At 35.3% G+C, this 17,018-nt stretch overlaps 1 protein-coding gene across 1 annotated transcript in view; it reads left to right on the top strand.

Annotated features, from left to right (window-relative positions):
• The window catches only part of RALYL (RALY RNA binding protein like), an 875,975-nt gene that overhangs the window by 428,270 nt on the left and 430,687 nt on the right, over nucleotides 1-17,018 (top strand). The window lies entirely within an intron of this gene.

Genomic DNA, 17,018 nt, shown 5'->3' with positions numbered 1-17,018 from the left:
GTAGCTGAAACAATTTGTGGACTTAAAAATAAAATTTAAAATCTAACATACAGCCTTTTGAAATTCAATATGATTGTTCTGAAGTGAGAATAGACTGTAGGTTAAAGTCAATTATCAATGCCTTAAGAAGTGAATGATTCTCTAGGACTTAGTCTCTTGCGATTCCATCTCAAGGAACTTGCAACCTCAAGTAAACTTAAAAATTAATAGAAAATATGATTTGATACTATAACATTTACCCCAAAATACTGTATCTCAATGTTCCCATCATAATGAGTGAAGAAAATGTCCACTTTTAATTTATGTTTATTCCATAACCTTATGTTCTATGAATAGATAAATGGCAACATCAAGAAAACAAATTTGCATTTGACTGGGCTATATCTGTACTTTTTGATCCTCAAGGGTGAGTACTGCTTGCTACTTGAAGCTTATGCTGACTTCACTGACTACTGTATTTAATAATACATGCTGTAGCCATCCATTTTTCAGGCCTGGGCACGAATGTTGCTTTTTAACTCAGACAAAGTGAACGAAAATGAGTCATACAATTTTTGTACAGTGACGTTGGCATCACAAAAATACCTTATATGGTACTCTTACATTACCAAGTCAAAGCATAAGAAAAGAATATGCCTCTCCAGTAAGTTCAGAGTCTTATCAGGTCATAAGACATATTTTTAAATATTAAGAAGAATATTAGATTTACCTTTAGCCCTAGGAGCATATAGAAACCTGCAATGTAGTTTTTTTTTTAAAGAAAATATTTCTAATATTATTTTCCAGCTTAATTTTACAATATTAGCTTGAGACTAAGCATTTAAATATTAGTTACAGTGGGAAGCAGCCGCATAGCACAGGGAGATCAGCTAGGTGCTTTGTGACCACCTAGAGGGGTGGGATAGGGAGGGTGGGAGGGAGACGTAAGAGGAAGGAGATATGGGGATATATGTATATGTATAGCTGATTCACTTTGCTGTAAAGCAGAAACTAACACACCATTGTAAAGCAATTATACCTCAATAAAGATGTTAATAAATAAATAAATAAATATTAGTTACTATTCTTCTATGGATAATAACTCTTAATAAGTCAAATCATAGGTTTATTATACATCCATTAATAGATCAAATGAAGGAAGGCTTCCTAATTTTCTAAGTGCTTGGATCTGAGGGCTTGATTTAGGGATTCATTTAGTAGAAAGAGTTTTGGACTCGGGTATGGAAAGCCTGAATTCAAATCTCTGCTCTGTGACCTTGGACAAGTCAAGCTCAAATAATGTTAAGTTGAAGTTTTCTCACATGGAAATGGAAATCAGATACCTCCTATGGTTCTTTTGAAGCTTAACTTGGGCTAGTACATGGTAGTGCTCAATAATGCCTTCTCCTGGAATCAAGAAAGAATCCTAAAAAGCAAATTTCCTAAGGGAATCTTAGATAAGCTTTGCACACCTGACCCTGTCTCAGCATTCAGCACCCAGGACTGCAAGTGTCTGCTTACTCATATGTACCTTACATGATGGGCTAGTCCTACTCTAAGTCCTAGTGAGGGCTTCCCTGGTGGCGCGGTGGTTGAGTGTCCACCTGCCGATGCAGGGGACACGGGTTCGTGCCCCGGTCCGGGAAGATCCCACATGCCACGGAGTGGCTGGGCCCGTGAGCCATGGCCGCTGAGCCTGTGCGTCCAGAGCCTGTGCTCCGCAACGGAAGAAGCCACAACAGTGAGAGGCCCGCGTACCGCATAAAAAAATAAAATAAAATAAATAAATGAGTAAAAACAGGTGTGCTCAGAAGTTTTTAAGTCTACTTCAACCCATATAAGAGAATGCCAGAAATTCAACAGGATGATGGCATAAAGCCATGGAAATAGAGTTGTCAGCCTCACTAGAGAGTAAAACGTCATTTCATATGCCCACTTCTATTCTGAGCCTGTACCACCCCTACACACACACACACACACACACACACACATACACACAGGAGTGCAGGGGACTGCTACTACCTCTCTAAACCAAGGGAACCACTTCACAGCTTTGTGGTTTTCTGGAATGTCCAGGGTGGCATTGCTCTCCTCAGTTGCTGAAATGCTGAGCTGAAGAAATGGGTAGAACTCACGTGTGCACTTGAGGGACATTTAGCAAGATGATTCTTGAGAGAGCTTGATTTAGGTCACTAGATTAAGGAATGTACGTGAACATAGAGACTAGTACCTGATTCTCATGCCTAAGCTTTTTCAAGTTGTGGACAGTTACGGTTTAAAAAAAAAAAAAAAGGGCAGAATGAGGAAAGAGATTTCTGTTTCTTCATGTCCAGAGTATGTTGAATGTATGAGTTTAAAGTGGACCAAGTGGCTCAATCAATCACCAAGATGGCTTTTGCACAGCAGCCACCTGAGAAGGCAGAAAGAAGCTGTAAGGTGTGCTGCTGGGAATGGCTGCCGGAGGTGGGAGGAGCGTTAGAGCCACCTGACCTGCTTTAGGGAACTGTGCAGAACTCTGCGTAGGGAGTATGGTATAGAGCAGTGTCTCGAGGATGTCTTTGAGGAAATCACATATGTGCCTCACAAAAAAGCCAGTATTTGTAGATGGGCCATCGTGGAGAACATGATGGTCAGTCAATATTAGCCAGATGAGAACTACTAAGGAACTAAGACTTTTGCATGTCTGCCTGAAATTCCTCCTCATTTGAACTGACCCTGGAAAATACGGGAGATAGAGGTGACAGGAGAGCTGATGACTATGATGACTAAGTCACACTCCCTTCCCCACTGGGAGATCCAGAACCACAGTTCAGACCAAAATGAAGTGAAAAGAAGAGCATTTAACTAGTTGTAAAGGTGAAATTGAGATTTATTTAGGACTGGAGTTATTAATAAAGAGTTGTTTTGTTTTTGTTCTTTCCCCCATCCCCTGATACAGGACTTGTTCTAATCAATGATAATGACTGTAAAGCTATAACATCTCATGGAGATGTATTCTAGGGATCTGAAAAGGATTCCCCAAAGAATACATTGAACACATGGTCTTGAGAAAAATAAAACTTCTTTTTTACATTTATTTTTATTATTTATTTATTTATTTATTTTGGCCATGCTGGGTCTTCGTTGCAGCGTGCAGTCTTCTCTAGTTGTGGTGCGTGGGCTCAGGAGTTGTGGTGCACAGGCTTAGTTACGGTATGTGGGATCTCAGTTCCCCAACCAGGGATCAAACCCAGGCCCCCCTATGTTGGAAGCACGGAGTCTTAACTGCTGGACCACCAGGGAAATCCCAAGCTTTCTTTCTTAATTGTATCCTATTAGATTCTGCCCGTCCGATATGCCAGTTACAGGCATTATGCTTAATTTCCTTGAAATTAATTTTATGTTGAATTATCAAGTATTCATTATTAAAATAATACAAATTTACAAACTTCAGATGAGGTTAATGATGCCACAATCTTGGAAGTAGCATATATTTCATATACAGGTGCATAATTTATATATAATAGCTTATGAAATATTAATGAACATAATTGTGGAAATACATATTTTAGAACATCAGATTATGTACCAGGAAAATACTTTTAAACAGCTAATATTGTATTTTTTATGCTAATTCATAGCTTAAAGCCCAATTATTAATCATATTCAGCTGATCATATCTAGCACTGTCAGAACAAGAGGTCTAATGGCAACTTAAATTAACATCTGTGTCATATTTTAGGAGAAGAGCAATAAGAATGCCAAAAGGGGAAAAGAAGCATATGAGTATGAAATAAACTCAGACATTCTGTTTTGTAAAATTATTTAAAAGGTCATATATATTTCTATATCATGTAGCTTGTGGCAGAGACATCAGTCATCATATTACCTGTACATTGAACATGATGAATTGATTGTGTTCCAATGAGAGGACCTAATTACTTAGAGAAATGAAGAGGACATATGAGAGGTCTTTAGCCCCAATGGCCATATATTATCATTAATAACACTTAACACTGCGTGGTTTAATTCCTCTGTTCTGTACATTTTGGAGCACAGAATCTTCCTAATTCATTTCTTTAGAGAGAGATCAGATAATTAATCATTCTCCTAAAAATAGCAAGGGAAAATATCACATGAAATTCAAGCAATAATGACCAGAAGTTTTGCATATCAATTTTTTTTCAGTCCTTTTTAAACCCCCATAGGTAACAAACATTAAGTTTATGCATAATCAGAATATAGTTCAGAATATAGCTGTTAAACTCATTCAGTAATTTCTGTAATATATGTGATCATTAAATTATGTTGTCACCTTGCTACAGATATAAAACAGAATCAAGACTCAAAATTATTTCAACAGTCTGGAATTCAAGGTCGAAATCAATTAGATGACATTTAACAGGAGAAATGAAAACTTGTGTGTTTGGGCATTAATGCTCATTTGTGCAAATGTAGCATGGGGAGACATATGTTGATAAATGAACTGCTGAATAAGAGCCCAGTTAAGAGTGAGAACATTGCACAACAGTTGAAGGACACTCTTGTGGAAGGAGGATTAGAGCTATAGGCGGGTGAAACTATGGAATTTATCTTTAGATGGTTTTTAATTCAAGAAATAAAATGTTAGCAACCAGACCTATCAAATATGAAAATGACTACTTTGCAAGATAGTGAATGCTTTCTCCCTAGTGTCCTTGGATATTTCCAAGCAATGACTATATAACTATGACAGGAAAGCTGATTATATAAAAAGCATTTCTGCAATCAAATCTGGAAGAAATGATTATGTCACTAAGGTCCCTTCTGATTTTAAGATTCCTGGATTGTATTTTTTTTCACTTATGTAACCCATCAGCTCTCTCCTTGGCATTTATATTTTATCTTGCTAATCACAGCTGTTTATGTACATATCTAGTTTCTTGCTAGATTTTTTTTCTTATACAGTGAATTCCATAAGATTAGTAACTGCATTTTATTTATAGTCTTACCTCCTATAGGAGGTCTAGAAGCCTTGAACATAAAAGCACTCTATAAATATTTGGGAATATTATAAAATTAATATGTAATAGTACTTTCTTGAACATATAACATTTTCATGAGAGAGGGCTCTCAAGAACTGTGAGAAGTCTGAGGTTTTACCCAGCTTGCATGTTAAGAGGTTAGCCCTACCTCAGTTTTATGTATGCTGACTGAACACTCAAGATTCTTGGGTCAGAGAATGTTAACAGAGGACCCAGGATGCCTGGGTTAGAGACACAGGATTTTATTACTCACAATACAGTGAAGACTATGAGCATTAGCATAAGTGAGTCAGTTCCCCTTACCACCAGGTATGGGTGATGGGTGGTAATACATATGGGCCAAGATGGTGCATGCATGTAGCCAATGGGTTTCATTACAGAAGACAAACCTGAATTTGGAACCCCAAATCTTTTATAATGGAGAGTAACCATATTTTTCCTCTGCTCCAGAGGGAGAAAATATATCTTCCTAGGCTGTTTGTTATATGAATATCTTTGGATGGAAAAATAGTTCAAAGGAAGTTTAGTTGGTGCCTCTCACAAGACATGCAAAAACACAGGAGACCCATGAAGAGTTGTCTCCCACTCATAAAATGCTTCTGCATTGTGAACAAAGGGTGCAGAGTTTGAGCCACACTTTGATATAGCACTGTGTGAAAATGATGGGGAAAAAGAAAGAACACGGAACATGAAATTTATAAATACATGTGTTAGAAGTGACCTCAAGACTATGAATTACGGTTAGATAAATAATTTGTACAGGGTACAAATAGCAGTGGCTAGCTATGGCCTCTCATGATACTGGTGACTTTTTCTTTGTTAGAACAACTCTGATTCTATCTTCACAATAGTTTATTTCTTCTTTGTTGTTCAGATGTTAACTTTTGTACCTTTGTTAGTCTGTACTTTAGTTATTTTACTGGCCACACGTGTGAGCAGCTAACCTGTCATTTTGAAGGAATGGTGTTCCTAACCAGGATGGGAGACTTAAAAAAAATGACCTATAAAACACAACTTCCAAAAAGCCAGGTCCTCTATAAACATTTCTGTAACTTGGTTGGTTTTCATACCTTAGAGACCAGCAATTCTATTTAAAGGCATAGGAAGATGATAGTAGATATTATCATGAAAATATACAGGGACAAGATCCTTTTTAATTTTAAAAGTTTCAGAGAGAGCAAGTTCCTTTTCCAAAATAACAGTATTCACTCTATTCAGAAATAACCAAGGCCTTCATTCTCTTTGCTTTCTTTTTTTTTTTCCTCTGTACATAGGCAAGTTTTGTAAATTATACAGATCTATTTAGGGTACACAGAATGTATGGTTTAAATTTCTTTAAATTCTGTGGAACTTTTTTCTATAAATAATTACTAATTTTAATTTCATGGAATCTGTTCTCATCATTAACATCAGGTTCTATTTTTGAAGTATTTAATTGAGTGTGGGCCTTTGAATACTGTTGAACAATGATAATTAATGCATACAAAATCAAGTAGATGATTATAATGATATATTATCCCACCATAGTAACTGAAACAGAGGAAATATCCCATAACTTATAGTTGAACTGAGCAGACTGGGTTTATGAGGGCAAGGAATAAAAATCATAATTTTCATAAAATGTTTCAATAATTATGAAAATAACAATATCATTTTCATTATTAAATTTTTCATTTCTGCCTTCATCACTCTCTGATTTTCATACAAGGATAAGGATATCATCCACTAATAGGTTAGCATTGTCTCATCTAATACATACATTTTTAGCCTGCAGGCTCTCTGAGAACCACTGAGACATGCTTCTTGGGTGAATATACTCCATTGGTAGATTCCAAAACTACATTAAGAGCATCAACATTACACATGTGCTTTTACACCTCATCTACTTACAGTACATTTTAAAATGAACTTGTTTGGATCTTATTCTTTTACTTTAACATAAGAATAATGCAATGACTATCTTATTCATTTCAGAAGAAAAGATGGTGTCTCTAAAGGTTACACTGAGGTTCCAGAGATGCTTATCCTTTCAATGCGACAAGGTGGTTCTGAGCACAGGCAGAAAAGAGAGCTGGATGGAATCCTAACTCTACCCCTAATTCTTTGTGCTACATACAACACGTTGCTTAATCACACAAAATCAGTTTCCTTTTGTTTAATGGTGACAATTCCTACCAGATTAGGGTCATGCATATCACATGAGACAATATATACAAAGGACTAAGCATAATCCTTTGCACATATTCAACTAAATGATTTCAGCTTCTCTGGGTCTTAATTTCTTTAACTCTAAAAATAAGATTAGACTATATGATCTCTAAGGCATTTCCAGCTCTAACTTTATTGAAATTTTACCTGGTGTTCCTCATTTACTATTGCCTATGGTTCTCCTTACTTTTGTTATCTTTCTAGGGTAAAGTTTTTTGTTTGTTTGTTGTTTTTTATCCACTGAGTATGTAATATCTAGAGACTAGAGTACAAAAGTATGATCATAAATGTATTCCACACCATAATGACAGACATCTAATAGTCAGACAGGGCAAGTGAGGATTTTTGATACATGGTCTTGCTGCTCTCCTGGCTCTAGTTCACCTTTGATAACCAAATCATTGATGAGGACCAGAGAGAGAGGCAGAGAGACAGAGAGAGAGGGAAAAAGGAACTGAGGGAGGAAGGGGGCGGGGTGAAGGATGAGCATCCCATGGATTCCACAAACTGAGTGCTACCTAGATGCTGATTAAAAAGAACAAGGGATAGGTTATGACAGAAATCATAAGTATTCTACAGAGTTAGAGTTCTGGATTCAGAGCCTGTTTTCACTGAGAACGGCTCTTGACATGCAGAAATGAGCCCTATATTTGTAAAGGCCAATTGACCAAATGTTGTTAGACAGTAAACTCAATTGTCTCTTAAATTCTAGATATTATCTGATACTACATTAGATACTTAAAGTAGTTTAGAAGCTTTTTCAGCATGAAAAATAGCAGTAAGCAGTGTCTAATATCTTTAATGAGAATTAGCAGATAGGTAATTTAGAATGGATATGAGAGGCATACGACTCAATAATTACCCACTTTCACTAAAAAATTACCCATTTTCTTTGAAGTTGTAACTGTAGATGTTTTAGTTTTTAGAGGAGGCAATCATACACATACATATAAATAATTAATTAAAGACCTCATGACCACTGTCCTATGCAGAAGTCCAGATAGGTTTTCCCTTGCCCACGAATGTAGTTACAGATTTAGGACTCGTATTAGATCATTGTTGGTATATCTGATATAGCCTCTTGTTTCCCTGGATTGTAAATAGCTAAAGGACTATGTCTTAGTCATTGATATAACATTAAGACACAGAAAACACTACCATCCGTGTCACTGAGGAAATATGTGCTGAAACAATGTAAAGTTGAACACTTGATTTTTCTCTTTTGATCTAAAACTTTCACAGACGTAGAAAACAAATGTATGGTTATCGAAGGGGAGGAGGGGGGAGAGGGATAAATTAGGATTTGGGGATTCAAATATACACACTATTATATATAAAATAGACAACCAACAAGGACCTACTGTATAGCACAGGGAACTATACTCAATATCTTATAATAACCTATAATAGAAGAGAGTGTAAAAAAAGAATATATATATTTTTATATATGCATATGTATAAACGAATCACTTTACTACACACCTGGAACTAACACAACACTGTAAATCAACTATATTTCAATTTTTTAAAAAGTAAAAATAATTCAAAAGTCATTCTTATATATCTTAAAGGAATAGTTTAGTGTCTCAATATATTTCTGTAAGTCTTATATATTTTTGCCCATTAAAATGCTGGTTTGGCTTTTCCAAAGGGTCTTCAGTGGTCTTCCAAGTTGAAATGTATGGGGTTCATTTGAACAGCATAAGGATTTTTCTCCTTGGCTACAATCAGAATTCTGATAGTACCTTTTATCTCATCAGTTGAGTGTTATATGAGAAATAAGCTAGCCCACCTCTCTACTTCCATGATGTGGGGAATACACTTCCTCCTTCAAGAACCTTACAGAATGTTCCTTCCTCTGTGAGGTTCTCCTGAAATTCCCTAGACATGTTTATTTGAAATGTCCTCTATAAGCTAGCAATACTTTGTAAACACTGTTACTATAACAGTCATCACTTTGTATTGTAGTGTTCTATCTTTGTCTTTGTCTCCTTTGTTAAACTGTGAGTTACCTCATTAAGCCAACAACCAACATCTCTTGGTTATGTCATCATGAGGGTGCCCTCCTTGAGTCCCATACATTGAGCATATTATTTCAAATACATGGCATGAACAGAATACAAGTTCTCTCATGCTTGCTTGCATCCAGCCCAAATGAGAATGAACTGAACAGAATACTTTAAAAAGTATGACCTACAAAATGTTATTTTCAATGAACCAGCTCCTCTGTTAACATTCCCTGTATTATTCTCAAGGGAAAGAAATATTTTTGCTCTTCTCAGAATTAGCTGATTGTTACCATTATGAAGTTGTAGAATATATCACTTTTTAAAAATACTTATCCTTTAATATGACACATAAATAAAATTTACCTCTTCATTTTAAATAATTTTTATACTATGGCCAGAGAAAACATACACTGAACAAACATTTGTTGTTTTGTTACTTTATTACTTTCAAAATGTTGACATAAGTTGCAGTTATACAATAAAAAGACTTTCCTGTGATATATTTAGTACCATAGTTTAAAAAACTGTGATCCTATAAATCTCAGTGTTCCTGAGGTGAATAGGGTCTCTTGAAAGAAAGTGGAGGTCACAGTGGATTTACTTTATATGTCAGACGTGTCACCTTTGGGCACTGTATTAGTTTCCTAGGGCTGCAGTAACAAAGTACCAAACTGGGTGGCTTCAAACAAAAGAAGTTTATTTTCTCACAGTTTTGGAGGTTAGAAGTCTGAAATTAAGGTATCAACAGGGTTGGTTCCTTCTGAGCTTCTGGTGACGACCAGCAATCCTTGGCATTCCTTGGCATGTAGATGCATCCTCCAGCTACTGTCTCTTTATCATTGGCATTCTCCTTGTGTGTCTCTGCCTCTTCTTCTTATAATTTCATCAGTTTTTTTGGATTAGGGCTCACCTAATGACCTCATTTTAAACTGATTACATCTGCAAAGACCCTCTTTCCAAAAATGGTCACATTCACAAGTAATGGGGGTTAGGACTTCAACATACCTATTCATATCAAACACATATGTGTTCATTATATCAAACACACACATTCATTCAAAATATATGTATTCAATTTAGCATCTGACAGGCACAGTTGAGTCAGGGTTTGTAATTCCAGCACTAGAAAAACAAAGACAGACACTGTTTGAAATTCTAAGCTTTACCTATGCTAACAAGCACTATTGAGTGTTTTGGGGTCTTATGTCTGTGTGCATTAGTATATCAGTTCTATACCAGGAAAACAATTGGGCATAGCACACATTATAAAGACAAAAAACTGTTTTAAATGAGTTAATAGGTTTTAATAAGAAGATCATTGAACATGTGATCTAGACACTTGATTTTACAGTACAAGAGACTGTTGACAGTATGAATGTTGAAACCTAGGCTAGTCTCTTAATCCCTTTTATGAATTTTCAAAATTTAATTTGTGAAGAAAGAAGTCCAGGAAGATGCCTATAATACATATTGACACATTGATTTTTCTTCACAGGTAAAATTTTTAAATTGCCTAAGAATAAGAAAATCTCCACTTGAACCAAGTCATCCCCCAGAAAAACAGATGGGAGTTTTCTACAGGAAATCCACTGCTAAACACCCAAGGAAAGAATGGTTTCTGCTCATTAGATTTGGGAATTTTCCCTTTAATTCTTATTAAAGATCTTTCTGCATAATTCCATAGCTTCATAGCACACACGTAAGACAGTGTAGATCGTAGAATTGCAAACATCTTCATGTAAAATCTTCTGGTAGCATCTTCTAAATTCATATAATAGAGACAAACTTGTATTATGTTATGTAGTAACAAGGGTGATTCTTGTAATGGAAAACGTGGAAATGGGGCAGATAGGTATCTGTGACACACAGCCAAAATTCAAGGGAATAGGAAAAGATATATCACTATAATCTATGGACCCTGAAAAGTTATTAATAAACTGATAGAATCCATTTTTTTTGACAACTTTTGAGGTATAATTCACATATAGTGTACCACTTTAACATATACAATTCAATGATTTTTAGTATATTCACAGGATTGTACAACTATTACCATAATCAATTTTAGAACATTATCATCACCCCAAAAAGAGACCATATGCTCTTTGACAGCACCCCCTCCCCATTTTCCATCCACCCCCATTTCTAGCCAATGACTAAACTACTTTCAGTCTCTATGTATCTACCTATTCTGGACATTTCATATAAATGAAATCATACAAAATGTGGTCTTTTGTGACTGGATTCTTTCCCTTAACATATTTTCAAGGTTCATCCATGATGTAGCATGTGGATATACCACATTTTATTTATCCATTTATCAGTTGATATAAATTTGAATTTTTCTACTCTTTGACTATTATGAATAATGTTGCTGTGAATATTTGTGTACATGTTTTTGTGTGTACATTTGTTTTCTTTTCTCTTGGGTACACACTTAGGAATGGAATTGCTGAGTCATATGGTAGCTTTATGTTTAACCTCTGGAGGAAATGCGAGACTGTTTTCCAAAGTGTCACCGTTTTACATTCCCACCAGCATTGTATAAGTGTTTAAATTTCTCCACTCCCCTGCCAACACTAGTGTCTGCCTGTGATTATAGCCATCCTAGTAGATGTGAAGTGGTATCTCATTATTATTTTAATTTGCATTTTCCTGATAGCTAGCTAATGATGTTGAACATGTTTTAATGCACTTAGTGGCCATTTGCATATCTTCTTTGGAGAAATGCTTAGGTTTATCAGGTACATGATTTGCAAGAATTTTCCCCTATTCTGTGGGGTTTTGTTTTCACTTTCTTGACTGTGTCCTTCAAAGTAAAACGTTTTTTTTTTTTATTTTGATGAAGTCCAATTTATATATTTTTTTCTTTGATTGCTTGTACTTTAGGTGTCATATCTAAGAAAACATTGACTAATCCAAGATCATGAAGATTTACATCTATGTTTTCTTCTAAGAGTTTTATAATTTTAGCTCTTACATTTAGGCTTTTTCTCCATTTGAGTTAATTTTTGTATATGGTATGAGATAAGGGTTCAAATTATTATTTTTTCTTCTTCTGTAGTTCTTACTTTACCTACAACCTGATTCAAACTCTCCCCTGTATATCTGATCTTCTCTACCTCATGAATTCTGCTTACTCATACCTTCTGATTACTCATAGTTTCTGCAACTGAAGCTTTCAGCTGTTTCACATTTTCTATGCTCTAACTTAAAGACCCTTGGCTTATTTTCTATCAACTGATAAACTTTCTCCATGTATCTCCAATCTCCAGTTGAGTGTCCTGAAAAAGAAAATCTGGCTGACACTAGACTCCAGGATCTTAACTTGGGCCGAGCTTTGGAAAAGCTCCCTAACAGCTTATCAACTGGCTTTTATCCAGTACATGCACACACTTTTTAGCATCTACCCTTAAATAGGGGACTATATGAAACAGAATGTGGACACTTAGTATATTAAATAACATGTAGCCATGTGCCTTCAAACAGAGCAGAAATGATGGACATGTTAGAAGGTAAGCTTTAGGTACACAGGCATTTTTGGTTTTATGTATCCAGTGTAAATCTCTGTACATACAGACCATTTGTAATTTCACGGATTGTATTTTTTTGTCTCCAAGGTGGTTCATTTAAAGCAGAGGCCAGAATCGCTTACATATTTTTCATCTTAGGCCTAGGGGGATATTGCATATATTTCTTTGGTTTGAGATATAGCTTTTCCTTGGCAAAGTGAACATCTTTCTTCATAGCTGCCTAAGTTCAGGTCTAGTCTCTCTACCTTTTCCTAGAATGAACACACCCATAGATGTACCAGTCTTTCTTAGAACCTCCCCATCTGCTTGTAAATTTATCTTCCATGTGACTATACCTCATGAGCCACTATTCTTTTCCTCACTGTCTCATTCATGGTAGCATTTGTGCCCATTTTAATGGTCTTGTACCTTTCTACATCAGTTTCCACCATGTTTTCTTACAGATATCAACATTTTCTACTTAGCTTCATTTACATTCATATCTCCACCCTAATCTTCATTCAGTTCCTATATCTGGCTTCTAATTTCCCAGCCCAATTTCAGTATCCTCTATCAATCAACCCCAATGCCTAAAAAATATTAACATCTCTGAAATATTTATTCTTATTTAATAACTTAACTTTTTTGTTAGAGATGGAAAGAGTCATAGTACAATCTACAATGAATTAGACAAAATAGGATACTTTGAGCAATATAAAAATGTTGCCTAGCATTTAGTGATATACTAAAAAATCTTCTAAATTATTAAGTTATTCACCATAAGACAAAAAAGTTCCTTCTTTTTTGGTCCTAAGTGGAAACATTTTAAGGGTTTATTTTATTATCAAATTATATTATATTATATATATGTAAAAATGAGTGTAATTTGTTACAAAAAAATCAATATTCAGAATATTTATATTGCTATCAATAGCATTGAGGTAGCAAATAATTGAAGCATTATACTTTAACTTAAAAAAATGTGCAAACAACAATCAACTTGTCTCTTAATAGAGAATACATTTTATTATTATAGCACAAATCATTATATCTCCTATCTCCACAATCATTACTTCAGTTAAAACCAATATGCTTTTGGCTAACATAGGAGAGGAGACATTTTCATGTTGACAGCACTGAGGTGTTTTTTTTTTTAACCTAAATGATTCCAACCTATTGATCCTGAATCCAAATTTTCAAATAAAACTGATTCAATTCATTAGTGGAATGTTTAAAACAGAGAAGTCTATCAAGTTGTAGTTTCAGCTTGAATGAACCATCTCCATTTAGAAAATTGATAGTCCAGTCACACTTTTATTAACCTTGAATTTTTAGAGCATGGTTGCTTTTAAAGAGAGAGAGAGAGAGCAAGCGAGAAATTATCTCTAGTAACATTTTACATCATTGACAAGTTAGAGTCAGATATAAAATGGACATTAGAAGTAACTTTGTTTATAATAACCTCTCCCCACACAAGTTAAATGAATAATGCATATATTTAAATATGTAAGCTAGATAACATGTAGAGCAGTAAGTAGGAAGTACTGTTGAATAGCTGCTAGGACACAATGCACACTGGTAATTCTAAAAAAGAAAAAAAAACTCCAGTAAAAATAATAATTCCCCAGTGATAACTTTTATGCAGCAAATTATGATAATAAGTTAATAAATTACTGAATCATATTTATGAACTGTTGAAAATGCCTCTTGACTCATTAAGAGAAAGGCATTGTTGGGATATGATTTGGTGCCCAGAATTAACTGGACACAAGGTGACTCAATCTAAGCAGTTCACAAAGTACTAGAATACTTACTTGGAAAACTGATTTAGAAGGAGACCATTTGGTGGAGTAGCTAGAATGCAGGTTTGGAGTCTAATACTACTAGATTCGAATCCTGGCAGCAGTGTTTGAAGTTATGAGTCTTTGGGTAAGTTTCTTAATTTTCCTTAGCCCTTTAAAGTTTGTATAACATGTACTTTCATAGATTTGAATGTTAGACAAAGTATTTGTAGTTGTGATTCCTAAAAATTAGCCGCTCTAATAATGATGGCAATAAAATATGAAACATAACTGCCAAGGGCCATAGAAAATCCCATCTTCTGGCAACAACATTTTTCCCTCTGTAGAAAATTGCAGGGAGTGAAATTAAAATCAGAAAAGTGTTTTTGGTGTCCAAGAAATCAGAGCAAGAAGGATTTGTACTATGAGCCTGATGTTTAAGACATGCATCTCCAAAATAGAAAAAAAATTATCATGAAAACTGAGCAGGCATGATCTTTAGTGAAGTTAACCCTTCCAGGGAACAGGGTTAGAGAAACTCAGACACCTGCTTCCCAAACCTCCCATTCTTTCCATCTGGTTACCACATTTCAAGTGACATACACGTTCCTTAGAGGGAATGTGAGAATTTGGGCCAGCACCATCAGTTTTCCAGGGTTAGAAGAAGCAATCTTACTCAGCAAAGAACACCTTCTTTCCTCATATATTTTTGTTAAGCTATGCCTCTTGGCAATTTATGTAATGTCATTCTTAGGTTTCTGCATGGGATTAGTTCCAGGACCCCCACAGATACCAAAATCCATGGATGCTCAAGTTCCTTATATAAAATGGCATAGTATTTGCATACAACCTATGCACATCCTCCAGTATACTTTAAATAATCTATAGATTACTTATAATACTTAATACAGTAAATGCTATGAAATAGTTCCCAGCATGCAGCAAATTCAAGTTTTGCTTTTTGTAACTCTCTGAATTTTTTTTTCAAATATTTTCTATCTGTATATTTTCTATGCAGATTAGTTTAATCTGAAGATGTAGACCCTGTGGGCTGACTGTAACATTAAATTCATTGGCCTTAACTGCTTGATTGTCATTTTTCCTGTAGCAGACAGTCTGGTGGGAACAAGTTATGATGAAGCCAACCCAACCCAAATACAGAAACAAAAGTGAATTCACTTTTTTCAAGTCTCCAGTTTCTGTCCACGCTGCTTTTTGATACCTACAGACAAATTCTTCCTGATCCCAACTCCCCTGAATAATTCTTAATTTCCCAGTTGAGAGTATAGAGAAGAAAGGAATCCCTGGGTTTACAAGCATTTTTTTTTTCTTTCATTGGTATGCTTTGATTTGCTGTTGCCCTAGCTTTCTTCCTCCAACTCTTCAGCGGGGACCAGAGTGCTCAGCAGGGCTCTTCTGGGAAGTTGGGAGGGTTCAGTAGCTGATACAGTGTAGACACACATCAATGTGTGTGACCTTCTGCAATGTTCAAGTTAATTTTTTTCTCCAGCAACAGAAATCCCAACTGCGGGTTTAAAAAAATAGTTGGTTACCATTAATGTATTTTTCTTTATTTCCAAATAAAACACTGTGTTCAGATAAGAACATTTTATAAGTTTTTAGTTATCGATGTTCAGATGATAGTGTATAACTGACCATAAAAATCACTTACAGTTATTATATTTTATTTTTTTTATAGTCTTCATGCATTGATCTCCAGGCAAGTCAGTAAAGAAGACATGCACCTTATTTTAATAAAAGTGATCACTTTATTTATTTATTTATTTATCTATTTATCTATTTATTTTTAGTCATCCATTTTATACACATCAGTGTATACATGCCAAACCCAATCGACCAATTCATCAAACCACCACCCCAACACTGCCGCTTTCCCTCCTTGATCGCCATAAGTTTGTTCTCTACATGTATGTCTCAATTTCTGCCCTGCAAACCAGTTCATCTGTACCATTTTTCTAGGTTCCACATATATGCATTTATATACGATATTTGTTTTTCTCTTTCTGACTTACTTCACTCTGTATGACAGTATCTAGATTCATCCACGTCTCTACAAATAACCAGTTTCATTCCTTTTTATGGCTGAGTAATATTCCATTGTATATATGTACCATAACTTCTTTAGCCACTCATCTGTCGATGGGCATTTAGGTTGCTTCCATGACCTGGCTATTGTAAATAGTGCTGCAATGAACATTGGGGTGCATGTGTCTTTTTGAATTATGGTTTTCTCAGGTATATGCCCAGTAGTGGGATTGCTGGGTCATATGGTACTTCTATTTTTAGTTTTTAAGGAACCTCCACACTTTTCTCCATAGTGGTTGCATCAATTTACATTCCCACCAACAGTGCGAGAGGGTTCCCTTTTCTCCACACCCTGTCCAGGATTTGTTGTTTGTAGATTTTCTGATGATGCCCATTCTAACTGGTGTGAGGTGATACCTCATTGTAGTTTTGTTTTGCATTTCTCTAATAATTAGTGATGTTGAGCAGCTTTTCATGTGC

This window comes from Physeter macrocephalus, chromosome 15 (assembly GCF_002837175.3).
Source record: "Physeter macrocephalus isolate SW-GA chromosome 15, ASM283717v5, whole genome shotgun sequence".
Lineage (NCBI taxonomy): Eukaryota > Metazoa > Chordata > Mammalia > Artiodactyla > Physeteridae > Physeter > Physeter macrocephalus.
This window is presented reverse-complemented; position numbering and strand designations above follow the sequence as displayed.